The sequence below is a fragment of the Pinus tabuliformis genome, chromosome X (genome assembly GCF_031772625.1).
Source record: "Pinus tabuliformis cultivar Carrire ecotype Pingquan chromosome X, CPIR1, whole genome shotgun sequence".
In the NCBI taxonomy this organism is placed as follows: Eukaryota; Viridiplantae; Streptophyta; class Pinopsida; order Pinales; family Pinaceae; genus Pinus; species Pinus tabuliformis.
The window spans coordinates 452,882,768-452,898,921 of record NC_142308.1 but is presented as its reverse complement, the minus strand read 5'-3'; the positions used below and the strand labels follow the sequence as shown (position 1 = coordinate 452,898,921).

The 16,154-nt window shown below is 38.8% G+C and overlaps 1 pseudogene; it reads left to right on the top strand.

Annotated features, from left to right (window-relative positions):
* The first annotated feature begins 8,633 nt into the window (after positions 1-8,633).
* LOC149140550 (MLO-like protein 9) overlaps positions 8,634-16,154 on the top strand; it is a 28,702-nt pseudogene continuing 21,181 nt past the window's right edge.

Genomic DNA, 16,154 nt, shown 5'->3' with positions numbered 1-16,154 from the left:
ATTGAGGACCCAACAGTCCTCCTAAACTTTAGGGACTCGGCTGCCCAAGACTTGTAGTTAACAGCAGTCCTACTTGACTTGCTTGGCTGCCCTTGTGCTAATTGATTTGGTGGCACTTGAACTCCGAGCTGATGGTGGAGAATTCGAGGTAAGGGCCCATAAATGAAGGGGACACCTTCCTACAAATCCTCTCCCTTGTTCTCCCACGAATTTGGCTGCCAAGTGCTCATTAAGACCTTCAATTTTGTCTCCAAGTTGACCAAAAAGGCTACACAAAGCACCCATTAGACTTGTTGGCATAATGACTAACCAAATTCACTCTATTAGCATAAATATAATAAAAAACATGCAATAAACTAATGAGAATGGTGGATTAAGTCAAATTAGGAGGTTGAATGAGCCCAAATAATTATCCATTTTTGGGGCTCATCAACAGGATGTCGGGAAGTACATCAGATCCTACACTGCCTGCACCATTGCCAAACCGACCATCAAGAAGCAAGGCCTATATACCCCGATGCCTACCCCTAGTCGACCTTGGGAATCCATCTCCATGGATTACATGTCGAGCCTTCCTTCTACTAAGCATGGAAACGATTGTGTTTTTATGGTCATCGATAGGTTCTCGAAGATGGAAATTATGATGGCTTGCATGAAGAATATCACAGCAGAAGCCACTGCTAAACTCTTCTTTGAATGAGTGTGGGTACACTTTGGAATCCCACAGTCTATCATCTCAGATCGGGACACTAGGTTCCTCAATACATTTTGGTCCAATCTCTGGTCGATGCTGGACACCAAACTCACTAAGTCCACAGTCTTCCATCCCCAAACTGATGGCTAGATAGAGGTTGTCAATAGGATCATCATACATATTCTGCACATGTGCAACTCAAAGCATCCATGGACATGGGATGAGAGCCTCCCCTATGTTTAGCACAGTTATAACTAGGCTCTCCACAGCTCGACTGGCCATAGCCCTTTTCAGGTGGGCTTGAGATTTCAGCCACTATGTCCCATTGATGTGGCCATGCCATTTGCAACTACTCAGGAAGATTCGACTCATGTCCAGTTTGAAATAGATAAGGCAAACAATTTCATTGAGCACACCCAACATATCTTCCATGAGGTCCACGAAATTCTGGAGAAATCAAATGCCAAGTACATCCAATGACATGATCAACATCGGGTGCCACACAAGTTTTAGGTGGGCAACAAAGTTTGGTTGCATTTACAAAAGGAACGCCTTACAGGAGCCTATCGGAAACTCGGACCACTTCGATATGGTCCTTACACCATTACGAAGGCTATGGGGGACAATGCATTTGAGCTCAGAATTCCCCCATTCCTTGGCCTACACCCAGTGTTCAATGTGGATTGCCTTCGACCATACTTTCCACCATTACTAGACACATCTGACATTACAGAACAACTCATACCAACATAGTTAAATCTAGATTGCATGGAACAAGCTGCAACTGATCAGATCATGGACACATAGGTCAAGCACACTCTCCAATAGAAGATCCAACTGTATCGAGTTGTCAAAGCAGGCCAAATCCTTCACCAGGGCAAGTGGCTCACCAGGGACCAAGTTTAGCACAAGTTTCCTCATCTCATGGAGGAACTCAACGCAATGGGGACCATTACTTCCTAAGGGGGGAGGAATGATCCAAGTGGATATTGGTGGCCACCCTCCAATTTTGCTTGGACCCCCACCATTGCTTCTTTCAGTTTTTCAGTTTCCTTAATTGTAGCACCGTTTACTATTTTTAGCAGTTTTTCGGGTCCTAAACTTCCGGAGCCGTTTTGAGGCCCTAAATGACGTTTTTTTGGAAATCTACCACCAATGGTTATTTGTTCAGAATCATCTTTTCCATCGTAGTCCTTAGAGAGATATTTCCAATGGGTTATCATGCGCGTCAAACGAAGATAATATGACCAAGTCGCGACCTCGAGAAGTTGGCTGTCCAACTCACCCCAACGGGGCCCATAAACTCTTGGTGTTACATCTCCTCGGGTTAGGGTTTTGGTTGTTTAGGGTTTTCTCTTATTGTTCAATAATAAAAAGGCCCTTTATCCTCATTATAAGGAGTTCAGAGGCATGTAGCCGCCACATCTCTTCTCAGAGATAAGCTACCATCGCCCGAGCTAGTTTATTTCCATTTCTGTTTGTAAGCATATTTCAGTATTCTCCATTAATGAAATGAAGTATTATTTCTGTTGTATCTCTATATTTGTGTTTATTTTTGTACTTTATTGCGTTCTTGTTTAAATATGGATCAATAAGTTGGTCATGCAAGAAGTGTCATATCACATCTTAACAGGGTCGTCCACTAGACTACACAGGAAGAAGAAGACACCACGGCCCACTCTTCCTTTGCAGATCGGTTTGTATGAGATCTGAAATCTCAAGCATGTTGAGGCCAAGACGAAGGAATTCAAGAGATTCAACTTTGGCACCAGAAGTTTCAATCCATATGACCTGAATTGCTTAGTGAAGGACCACTGTGTGAGAGTGCATCATCCTTGGATCCATGGGGCATGTCATTGGCTGAAGGAAGACCCATGGAGATATTGCTATCACTTCTCAAGGTTCAATGAACCAGTCAACATAGTTTTAGAGTGGTTATTAAAGCAAAAGGAAACAACATTCGAGAGAGTAGCATCATCAACAGAAGCAGACCTGCGTTTGATAAAGGAAAGATGAAGGTTGTTGAAAATGCAGAGGTGGAGAAAACTTGCAAGTTCAAAGAATATCCACTTGTGTTGAGAGAAAATTTGGATATTGGGGTTAAGAGGCGACAACGTGACAAAAGGATTGCACAAAGGCATAGGGAGAAACAAAAGCTGGAGGAAACAGAAAAGGAGTTGAAGTAACAACTTAGGGAAGAACAAGAGTTGGATAGAAGAGAGAAGGAAGCACAACAAGAATAGGGACAACAGGAGGCAAAACATGCAAATATTAATGAAATTACACCCATACATGTTATTGACTCATCCGAGCAGCTGGCACAGAGCAACCATGGTGAGTAGTCATAGGAGCAGGAATTTTCCCAAGAGATTGAATAGATGCTAGAATAGATGGACACCGATATGGTTAAGCCAGAGTCAAATTAAGATATTGACCTCATGCCTCAGAACCAAGAGGTCACCCCACCGGCTTCACTAGATCCAAAAGCAAAGAAAGTCTAAAGGGATCAAGGAGATAATGAAATCCTTGAAGACAATCTGGAGGCAGAGATGCACAACATATCTTTCGATGAGTCACAACATAGAGTTGTGCAATCGCGTAGAGTGCCTACTTTGGATGGCCAGGTATCCCCTGTGTCGTTTGAAGAGTGAGTGATAGTGTTCAATGTGTGCAAACATCTAAATGCATTAGCTGATGCTACCAAAGCATATGTCGAAGCCACCAAATCAAGTGTTAGATTATTGATAGTTGAGAACGAGCGCTGGCTAAAGAGTTATAAGCGGTTAAGCAAGGAGGAGAGCAGGTTACAGTATCCACCAAAGCAGAGTTGAGGAGAGAGATACTAGATGAAGTATCGTCTCTCGAGACAGTCATGTGGAAGCTGTACTTCAGATTCATCACCGTGCATAAGTCATTTTTCCATCTCAACGGTTAGAAGCAACGCTATGCTAGGAAAGCACACATTTTGTCAGATCTATGCACTACTGTTGATCACATGCAAATATGGACAATGAGGTGCAAATTAGCCCCATTTCACTTTCCAAAGATGATGAATCCAAAGGGAGTAAAGTTGAAAGCACGTATCTGGAGTCAGATCCAGAACTATGAGGAACTCCCGCAGTTCATCACCAGTTTCCAGGATTCACATGCACGGGTGTTCAGGAGCATGGATGTCATTGCGCACATGTGATCCCATCCATTGGCACACTCATTGAGGTGAAGTCAAAGAACCAATTCTGACTGGAGATGGACATGTACTTTGATCAGTTGATGCGCGTAGCCACCAACATAGACTTGTAGATGAGCATAGACACCATGCATTAGTATATTGTTGGTCCAGTTGCACTCAAGACTATGATGTGCATGTTATCTGATGAGTTGGACAGAGGTGCCAAATCAGTGTACCGGATGAAATAGAGGAAAGAGTTCACTTTCAGAAGGATGTCACCACAGAGTACGCAGACACCATAATAGACTACCAAGCTTGGCATTAATTTTCCACCATGAATCATCCCAAGGATGTCGAAGAGTTAGTCTTCCCAGAACTATCCGAGTATTAGTGATGTCTTGCATGGCTTACTCAAGCCTATTTTGTCTCATGTGGGTACATGTGCATATTGTAATATAAACATGTTATAAAAGTGAAAGACCAAATGTCGATAGTAGAATGTAACATTCACGTAGTAGTTGAAGAGTCATGAGGGTAGGTGAAGAGTCACAAAGGGGAATGCTAGGGGTCACCCCACCCTTTGCTATTTATAGAACCTCATAACTCATTGTACAGGCCTTTGGGAGCCAAGCTTCCTATAGGTGTAACTTAGAGAAAGGTTGGAATCTATTGTAAAGAGCCTTGGCTTCTCCACAGTGCAGAGCTAGTACATCTCTTTGGAGGAGAAAGCGGCAGTGAATGTAATGTTTCACTATCGGGGCAAGTGGAAGTCTTTTTTGTATGTATGATTGGATCTTGCACTCTTTTAATATAATAGAGACAACACATTTCATGCATATGTTGTTATTGTAGTTAGACTATCCTGGTTACTTTAATGATGTATATAGTTGTTATTTACTCATGTATGTATGGACTATTCTGTATGTGTCTATATGAATCTTATCGAAACATGTTGTTGATATAACCCATCACTTTGGATCATCGACTATCCCTCTTTACATCTCATGATGTCTTTCTGCTCGTGTGTTCCCTTTCAAGTTGTGTGCTATCATAGGTTTCTAAGAGCGTAATCACTCCCCCTTCCATGTGTTAGAGTATTTCATTCACCTTCCTTGACTTGTTGCAAGGTCACACCCTTGCTACCAACAAGGAAATCTTACTTACCTCTGCGCGCAACCACAGCCAAGGCGATACTGTACTACCCACTACTGGGACTCCTACTCCAAATGGTCTAAGGTCTAGTTGGGACTTCTTATCGAGGAGATGCTCTGACATGTTGGCGGGTCCAACACTGTCAACAGGGACAGGAAAAATAGAATAAATAAATGAAAGGAAAAGAAAAGAAAAAAAATCAAAAAACAAAAAATATGTTTGAAAATGTCCCCCTAGGTGAGAAAATCTAAATGCCACCAAGAAAAATCAGTATTGCATCAATTTACATTTAGAAATTTTGAATAAAGTGTGCAGCTTGTTTAAATGCCACTTGGTAAATAGGAAAATTAGAAATGATTTGGGCTAATCACACTGTTTAATCATGATTAGGCTAGGAATACAATAGGTTAGGTTAGTGAATAAATTAATCACTTGGTTTAATCGTGATTAATTGATAGGAAAAATCAGTAAAAGTGTGCTCTGCTAGTTCAAATGCAGCATGGAATTGTTTCTGAATAATTTTTAGGGAAAGTTAGTTTTTTATTAACCTTACCTTAAGTAAGGGTTAATCGCGCTTTAATGCGCTTGTAATAAAGTTGGAAATATGTATTTTAGCCCAAGATAGAACTTTAGAAGAAAACAAACGGCTGAGATCGTCCCCCTCCCGAATCAACAACGGGGGAATGTTACTATGCTTTTTTCATGGGGGGGTTTTGAAACTCCTGCTACGTGGTGCCCTCTTGATGTTTCACACCCCCCTCACATTCCTCTCATCCCCCCCCCTTAGAAAGTCTCCCACTACTGACTTTCCGCCACTTCCACTCATCACCCACCACGTCAACCTCCTGTCCCCACCTTCCCTCCATGCGCTCTCCACCACCTCACCCTCGTGGACCCCACTCCCACAACTACTCCTGACTGTTAAAACTCATTCTGATGACTTACTTCCTCCCAATCCTATGCTTCCACCTGGCGCCCCTCTTACCATGTCAGGAAGCCATTGCGAGATTAACTACCCTTTGCTCCTTTGCAATGGACCTGCTCCCCGTTAACGGTAACATGATTAATAGTAATTATGAAATTACTCTATATAATGATCAAAAAATGTAAAATTCCTTTCCTTCACCGTGTCGTATGATCAGTAGCCTGTTACATATTCTTAAGCCACACAATGACCATTTGATTTTCCCAGCCATTACTGTTTCAGACTGTCATCAGGGACCCAGTTCAACATATTTCTGTCTTTTTCCTATTCTAGGTAATCCGTGACCTTTCCTCATTTCAACAATTCATCATGCCACCCAAAATGAAACTCCCCAAAGAAAAGGGAAAGAAGCCAGAAGAGAACCCTATGTTGCCCCCACCTGTAGACTTAGATCATGTACCCTTATTAGACCTGTAGTATAAAATTGTTGAAACCAACTATGAATTCGACTTGTTCGAACTTCACAGTTGGTTAAAACAAAAATTCCTTGACCAAAGTGATGAAATTAATCTGTGGGAGTCTACCCTACCTCAGTTTATGTTCCCACAGACCCATTTCTTCCCTAAGTTTGTTTCTTGGTGCCAATTGAGTTATGTCCCCTCTCATAGAGCTATCATAAGTCGCAATGGTGAAGTTTTGATCAGTATCATAGCTGAAGCCATTGCTCAAATGCTCCTGGTAACTATCCCAAAGTCAGCTAAGCCATTGTCAGTAGACTCTCTCACAGAGCTCTACAAGAATTTAACTTTTCCCTATAGAGCCAAGATCTTTGAAATTTTTTTGCCTGAAGATGCCCAATTACCGAAAACCAATCCTCCATATTCATCTTCCATGTTCCCTAAGGGAAATAAGCAGATTATTTCCATCATTTCTTACATTCTTAGTTATCACTCTAACCAGTGGGTTGATGAGGCCATGGTTGGCTTCTTATCAATTTTCACCACTGGTGAGCAACTAGTTATTTTTAATTATAGTCAGTTTATTGTAGAGGCTATGCATGATTAGTTTGTCAGATTTTCTATATAGGGAGCTTTCAAATACTCCTCTGTTTTAGTGTACATGTTTATTCATCAACAAGAAGACAAATTCCCTTTCACCTTGCAGAAGATGGATGAGCATGGAAATGCTCAGTCAGTCATATAATGGAAATCCACGGTGAGAAGGAATTCTAGAGAATTCTCTTTCATAGACTTTGTGGACCAGTTCTTATATACAGTGGTATGTCTCCTACATAGTGATGTGGAGCCCAGGATAGGTGAAGACATTCAGAAGATTCTACATCTCAGTGATCAAGTAAAGACAGGGGACTGGTATCTTTACCAGACATACACAGAAATTCAGATATATGGGTGTGAGCTGCCACCTTACAAACTGCCCAAATTTGTGCCTATGAGACTTTTCTCATTAGAGTACATTCAAAAGATGATTCACATGGATGACCTACATTTCGTGGTAGCCAAGAAGAAGGCCCAATTCAAGATTAAAGCCAAAGTGGGACCTTTTGTCTTCAATACCATATAAGGAAATCGATTTGCTGCTGAAGCAAATGAATTTTAAATTGAGTTTCACCTAGTCTTATGACCCTTTTGGCTTGATCTCAAAGCTAAGGGTGGAGAAAAAGACCACACCTTATTCACATACTCCTTGACTAGAAATTGAGCAGTACATGAACCAGACTCAATGGATGGAAAGCACACTGCAGGATGCAGAGGAGCAGGTTCTCTCTATTACAACCACTCAAACACCCATACCTAAAGAGAAATAGGAGAAGAGAGCAAGAGAAGAAGAATCTTCCCCAGTGATGGAAATAGGAGCAAAGGATTTCTTAGTTTATACTAAGAAGCAGAAAACCAACTCTGCAAATGTTTTTCAGCAGGACACAAAAGAACAACAGACTATTGTAAAGATAGGTCCTCATGTGTCTAGTATAAAGGAGGATATCTACATAGGATCACCATCTTCATATACTTCCAGAGATCCTCCAAAGGCACCAAAGACAACTGATTTGGCTCAAGACACTGTTGAGCCCAACAATTTTTCCAAATACAAGACAATTAAGCAAAGGAATGAAATTCTAAAAGCCTCCAACTATACACAGTTCTGGAAACAAACAACTATCTCTTAGGACAATTTACTATCAACATTCGACTCAGAGAAGGGAAAAATGCAGATAACATTTCTCAAAGCCAAAGTACCAGCTCCTAGGTCATCTGCAGATTACAAGGAATCTGTGTTCACTTTTGATGCACATCATATTCATCCCATAGACCAGATGGAAATGCACAAATAAACAAGTGAGATCCACACTCATTGAAATTGTTATGTCTACTTATAAATTACAGGTATCACTAAATAATGTACAGTCCCAGCTCAAATTAGATAAGGTTTCATCCTTAGCCAAGGATACTAGAATCAAGTCACTGGAGGACTTGGTGATAAAGTTGGGATATAATCCCAAAGATATCAAGGCAACTGAAGAACTTCTGAAGAAAAAGGATGCTGATATAGTAGCCTTGAGAAAAAAATTGAAGTTGCATACTACGGAGGATCCATAGGCCAAGGAGCTAGGAGAGAGTGAGAAGCAAAAAGAGGATATGTTCAGGATAGTCATCGAGCTAAATATCCAAAGAGACATGGAGATAGAGTTAGAGAAACTGCTCAAAGAAAAAGAGCAGGCGCAACAGTTGGCCATAGTTCCTCTTACTGCAGTTCCAATTGCAATGGCCATAGCTACAGGAGCTTTTTCATCTACATCAACAACTACAACAGATTCAACAAGTTAATTGGTTAGATCCATGGACATTCTAACTATCCAGGAGCAGGAAATTGCAAAGCTAAAAGCTCAAATTAAGACATTGTCAGAACATAAGTTAAAGATTGATAATTTTTATGTGGTAGAGTTACAGAAAACCCATCAATTAAATCTAAAAATTGAGTAGTTACATAGTGAATCAGTGATGGGTCATAGTCTGGCCCAAGCCAGAGAACATATATGGACTAAAATTGGTGAAGCCATCACAGAGATATGGCCTTCTATACAGATCATTTTTGAACAATAGGAGTTATTGCAGAAATCCAAAGAAGTAATCAGGCAAACTAGAATAGACTTGGGGCAGAAACCTGGGGAAGCTACAACCCTCATCAAATTTTTGAATTCCAAGAACAGACAAGAACTATAGGAGCTGGGAATTCAGGATAGAACAGATACCATCTTGGAGGTGAAAAGGATGTAGACCAAAAGGACTCTTATGAATTAGTTGGATAAAAAATGCCAGAATTTAGAAATCAACATAGATGGATTCCATAAGAAGTTGTAGGTATTGAATAGGAAAAGTCTACCAAAGTTGACAAATACAGAAAATCAGCTCATGAGCCTAACATAATACCAGGACGAATTAATCAAGATTTCCCAAGACAAATCAAAGCTTGCAGGGATCAAAGTGAATATCATAGGGAAGGCATTCATGGAGGCATTAGATTTTGATTTATTTATCAGTCATGAGGTCAAGCACCTATTTTTCATCAAGCCAAATTTTCAGAAATACAAAGATGTGGATGAAAACTACAGGAAGTTGATTAAGTTTTCAATCCCAAGTGAAGATAGGAGGGAGAAATTGTGTGAATTACTCCATTGGATAGCAAGACAAACAATTCAGCAGATTTTGAGGCCCAGTCACCAACAATCTTCCTCAAAAACAGGGCCAACATTCAACAGTTTGAAGATTCCTATTATTTTGTTCTAATTTTGTAATTAGTTTTAGACATTAATAGGATTCCATCTTGATATTTTGAATCAATATACTTTGTAAATAGTTTTGTATAAATACTTCAAAAATTGAAGTATTAGTCTTGGGATTAGTTTTGAAAAAAGGACTTATGTTGTAAAAATTCTCACAGAGCTACCTTTGATCATATTTCAGTAATACAGTTCAAGCATTACATGATTCTTGTATCAATTTCATTGGTGAAGTGCATCTTTCTCTGTTAAACGTTTTCATTGTTTTTCATATATGTTTCTGAAATCTAAATTATTCTAAGAAGAGTACAAACAATGTTTTTTTAAAAGTACACTCTCTATCTCACTTATGAATAATTTCTATGTTTTCTACTAAAAATTAAAAACATAATTCTTAAATTGCTCTTCTTTTAATTGGATTGTCGAATCTATTTCTTCTCCTCCACACCATAGATTTTAAAGGATCCAGTGAACTTGCCTTCCCTGCCTTGTAATTTTAGCATGTAAACTCTGTGTTTGATCAACCTAAACCTATAACTCCATTGCACAATTTCCTAATTCCACTATCTCAACCCAACAATACAAAAGCCCAAACCTAGACATGATAACTAGCCTAATATCATAAGTAAAACAAAGCTAAATCATAAAGAGAGATACCTCTCTGAAACTGGAAGGGCAGGATTCCCAATTTCCAAAGTGGTTCTAAGGTTACCTCTGTGATTTATTCTGCAACCTCAAAAATTACGGAGTGATAATAGGACAGATGGACACATATGAGGAGGAGAAAGGGAGAGACTCAACGAGAGGGTAGGGAGAGGTTGAAGTTTCTAAGGAGTCGAATTTTTTGAGTGTAATACTTAATGATGTTCATATATCATTAGGAGTAATTATCAGACATAAAAAAATGTGATTTTTTAATTAGAACTAGAAAATCAACATGGTATAAGAGCAATAAGATCTTGCAAGGAATTTTCTAAGTGTAATTACTTAATTATGTTCATATATCATTGGAATTAATTACGAGATGCAGAAAATTGTGGTTGTCTAATTAGAACTAGAAAATCAACATGGTATATGAGAAATAACAATTAGCAAGGAAAAATACTCGTTAAATTTTTTTAATTTTGACTCCCACCTAAATTTATGCAAAGATCTCAATAATCTATGGTGGGAAGTAATTCCTAGTAAATTTGTTTAATTATCGTAATATAAAGATTGTGTTGGAAATACTAAGAAGGTGGGTGAATCAATATTTCTTTTCAATTGTTACTTTTACCAGTTATATCACTTCTATTTAGAACACAAAATGAACAATAATAATAAATGATTTTATTAATTTCTTCAATAAATCAAGTACAATATATGTAGGGTTCCAACCCTAGATGAAGACACTGATCCTCAATCTCCCAAGCTCTAACCTGTATTTTCCAAGCACCGACTTGGACTTCCAAGGCTCCATCCTTGTCAATTATGAGGTACCAACCTCAAGGGCTCCAATCTATTTTCTTAAAGACTCTAATCCCTAGGGCTCCAACCCTATACTCCAAGGCACCAACCTTGTCTTTTCAAGGCTCTAACCCTTACTTTACTTCGTCAAGATGTATTTGGTTATAATTCACAGCTCCCAATGTCTTCTTCAACAAGATTTTTCAATATTTAGCTATGCCTTCCCTTAGTCTCCACGTCACGTCATCAATGACAACTTTACCAATCACTGAAAGAGTCTTCAAAACTCTTCATGACTCCCAGTGTAAGTTCCTTCAACGTCACTCCATGAGAGTTTTCAACAATGCATCATGTGCTCCAAAGATGCTTCCAAGTCAGCTTCTAGAAAGGTCTTCAACAAGTCTCAAATGAAAATATTCAAGAGTGATTTAACCAGGTTTCTTTACTTCAACAATTCTGCACAAAGGTTTCTTGATTGAAATGGTGAAAAACTGAGTCTTCAAATTTATTCTTCAAGACGCCTTCAGAAATGCTCTCAATACTTCTCCAAAAGATCTCTATCAAGACATCTTCAAATGTGCTCCAGGAGACAGACTTCAATACTCCAAAATATCCTTTATTGATGCTTTAGAAATGTTTTACAAGCTAATGCAAATGTTGACAAAAATGGTTGTTCCAAACTAGATCAAAAGACTTCAATCCTTCAAACAAAAAGAGGCAAGCTCCAACAATTCAAGTTTGTCACATTTTCAAACTTCTTTGCCACAAGTTTGAGTTGTTATCCTTATGCTACAATCCAAGATAAGCAACAATATGGATTATTTCAATACAAGTCCAATATTTATCTTCTATCAAAGCTTCTATAATTGGCACGAGTCTGTAGTTTGAATTTCACAGGTCCGTGTTCCAAAGATTCTACTCACAGTTCTTTTACCCTCAGATAGAAAATCATTTTCAGCTTCAGAGGAAAAATATTTTAACAATTCTGTAACTGGTACAAAATCTGTAGCATGGCTGATGTCTGTAAAATCTAAAGTCTGTAGTAGGCCAAAATTTCAGTGCTGCTAGTTTGTAACAACTCGAATTCAAAGGTTTGTAGCAGATCTTTCAAAGGGAAGAAAGAGTAGACCAAAAAATTAAAAGAGGGCAATATCTGTAGCCTTGATTTGAGCAGAGATCTATAGCTTCAATAACCCTTTTGAGTGAGATCATAAACCTTTGTTCAGAACAAAAGAAAAATAAAAAAAAACCACAGAGATTTACCTTAGCTGCTCAATTTCGTACCCCAACTTTTGTCTTCTGTTTTTTTTCTTTCTTCGCTGCTCTGTACTTCTGCTCTTTTCTTGACCAAAATTAAATTCTAGAAATGAAGTCTTAATCATGTATATATAGTGATTTTGTTTTAAAACTGAAGGGACATGCATTCCTGGAGGGAGGCCGACATGAATGTGTAGGTGTAGGTGGGCTTACAATTGAAAATAATTTTTTCTAACTTAAAAATTTATTATCTCTTCAACCACTAGGAGTTTGAGGGCAAGTAAGGGCTCATTAGAAAGGTAAAATATACTCTATAAGACGGTATAGGTCTCATTATGGAAAGATGCGTCCAAGGTGTCAATTTTTTTTTCTTTGTGGTTGTCCTTGAAATATTTAGTGTAGAAGATGATTAGGACAACAATAGGTCATTAGGGCTTGATGATTAGGACAACAAGAATGTTATTAGTGTCTTCCCAAGTGATTTTTCATCATGTAATTCATCCATGTCACCATGATAGTGTATCTGGCATCATGATAGTGTATTTAGCATTCATGTCATCATGATAGTGTAGCATCATGTATCCAATAATAATGCAGTGATATGTCACCAACCATAGTGCAACATTTATTAATTTTCTATTAGGAGATTTCCAAGTCCTTCATGTCATGTCTCCAATCATTGTCCATGTCATCAAGACTTTCATCAAATGCCATCACATATGACATCATCAAGTGTGGTCATTCATGTATAGTCCTTCAATATCAAGGGTAAGGACATCATCCGGGTTCTAGGCTTCTTCATCAAGAGTAAGAACATCATCATGATTTCTAGGGATTCTTCATCAAGAGCAAGGATATATGAGGTTATGGTGTCTTCCTGGTTAGTTTAGGTATCTAGGACAAGAAATATTCTTAGTGGCTTAACATCATAATGGAATCATTAATAGCTTGACATCTTCATTAATGACATCCTTATCAAACAAGAGGGACTTGTCATCATGAGCAAGGACGTCATCATATTATGCATCAAAAGAATATTTTCCATCCCAAATAATTCCATATTGACATCAATGACAACCTTGATTAACACTCTCCCCCTTTTTCATTGATGGAAATATTCTTGCCCTTCCAACATTCTCTCCCTCTTTGACATCAATAGAAAACAGGGTGCCCAAGTACTCCCCCTGTCAAGCTGCTTCTTTTCTTCATTAATAGTAGTTCTTCATAGGTATGCTACTCCCCCTCTCATGTTGCTCTTCCTTCTGGAAATGTGATCCATGATACATGTGTTTACATGAACCAACTCCCCCTACCTGCATAAAATCCTCTAGCTTCTTTAGACAAGAATGATCAAGAACTCTCCCTAACTTTATTCATGGTCTCCCTTTTGGAAGAGTCTCATCAAACACTTGGGATATCACATTTTGATATCTTCATCAAATCAACAACATGTGTTGTTGGTTGGAGTGTCAAAGAGACTTTCAGATCCAATTTTCTTCTTTCTCCATATTTGTATAACTTTCTTTTTTGGCTTGGTTTTCATGGTTCTATCTTGTGTAGGGACCCAAGTCAAGTTACAATCACGTGTCATATGTCCAATGTTATGGCAATTGAATCACTCCATCTTGTTTATGAATGAGTAATCATGATTTCTTATTGCAAGATTGCTTCTAGGAGATTGATGGGGACCATTATATTTGTCTTTGTGATATGCCCTACAATATTTTGCCGTGTGCCCAAAGTTTGTACAAGAATATAAATAACCAATAAATATACTTTGGTACTTGGGAGATGAAGATTTTCTTGATGTATTTATGAAGTCTTTTTTCCTTGGGATTCTTTGATGATATTAATTGCCTTTTGTATTCTTGACACCATATGCAAGTCTCATTAGAGTAGGATTTCTTCCATAGTTGTCTTGACTCTTCTCCTTGCCTTTGCTAGAACTGGGAGCATCAACATTTATTTCTGGCTTCCTCACATCCTTGTTGTTTGAAGCATTATCATTCTTTCTTGAGGATTCACGTGCATAGCCAAGACCTGATTTATCAAGGAGAGATCTTTGATGACTTAGGATGTCATCTAGGGTTTCAGAACTTTTCAAGTTCTTATTCAGCTAGTCAACTTCCTTTTTAAGAAATATATTTTCTTCCTTCATTTTCTTGCATTCTTCATCCTTGTTTGATAGTATGATCTCCATTTCTTCATTCATCTTGGTTGCTTCACATGATTGGGCCTTAAGAGAAGTGATTTCTGATCTTAACTTAGTGATGTCATTATCCTTTTCTTCTAGTTAGCATGTCATGGTGTTTCACTCCTTTTCTTCTTCATCAACTTGTCCTTCTATGAATGCCAAAGCTTCCATTGCCTTCTATTAAATTTAGGTATGTTTTATGCTTAGAGCAATTTACTTCAATTTTTCATATTAGCCCAATGTCAATATTCAGATTAGTAATCACATCAACATGATAGTAAAGTGCAGATAGAACATATACATAAAAAGTAGAAGACAAGCCAAGACAGGAGGACACAAGATGTGGCACTAACCAGGGACAAAACCCAATGTGGGGAAACACGTGATCAATTCTTATTATATTCTTCAATAGTTCAGCAGAGAGAAAGAGATAGAGTATAATGATTTGAAGTCAATACTTGACTTTCCAAATAGGAGATCAAAGGTCTTCTTTGTGACGATGACACAATGAGGTTGCAATTATGATGCCAAGGACTAAAGATATGCAACAGATGATAGACCTAGCACAACTCAACCAATTACCCAGAATACTGAGGCTTTCCTTCAATAAGACTCTCCTTCCTTCGTTGTTTCACTGATCATGACAAGGTTGGTAATATGGCACCTTTCATATGCTGCAAGGACTGGTACATTTCATGGCAGACCTGGTCACTGGTTAGGGCACAAGCTCTAAGTGCCACAACATCCTAAACACATCCAACAATCCACTTATTCAATGCGGCTAGACTTCATACAGTTCCTCCAACTACACACTTCCTTATAGGGTTGCTATCCTTTTGAACACAACACTTAAAACCTCCAACTGCTGGCTATGGCCTGTGGCCTAGCCCAGCGATGGACTGAAACTTAGGTCCCCTTAATCAACCCTTAAGAAACCAGCCTCTAGCTCCTCTTTTCTGTGGATTCTTCTGCCCAGCAAACCGAGTTCAAGAACAACTCGATCATGCCCAAACAGTCCTCCAATAGGCCACGTTGTCACATATAGAAATGTGGTTTTATCATTCATTATGACAAAGGATTAGGTGACTGCATCCAAGTCTCTCTTTAAGCTGCGTATGATGCCTCTCTCTTGCTATGACTAAGCCTTCTTTTGACTGCGGTTAGGATTACTTTTGACCAGCAGATTATGTCTCCTCCTATAGTTGCGTATTAGGGTCTAATTGTTGCGGAATTAGGGTCACTCTCTAGCTGTGTATTAGGGCTCAATAGAATGTGGATTTAGGCCTTCTTATTTGACTGCGGATTAAGGTCTCTTCTAGACCTGCGACTAGGGCTCTTTTTGGGCTTCCTTTACTAGCGAATTAAGGTCTCTTCTAGACCTCCAGCTAGGGCTCTTTTAGGGCTTCCTTTGATAGCGTATAGAAGCTCCTCTTGGCTATGGATTAAAGCCTCTCCTTGTTGCATAGAAGAGCCTCCTATGTTGTACATAAAATCCTCCTTCACTGCATAGATTTCCTTCAA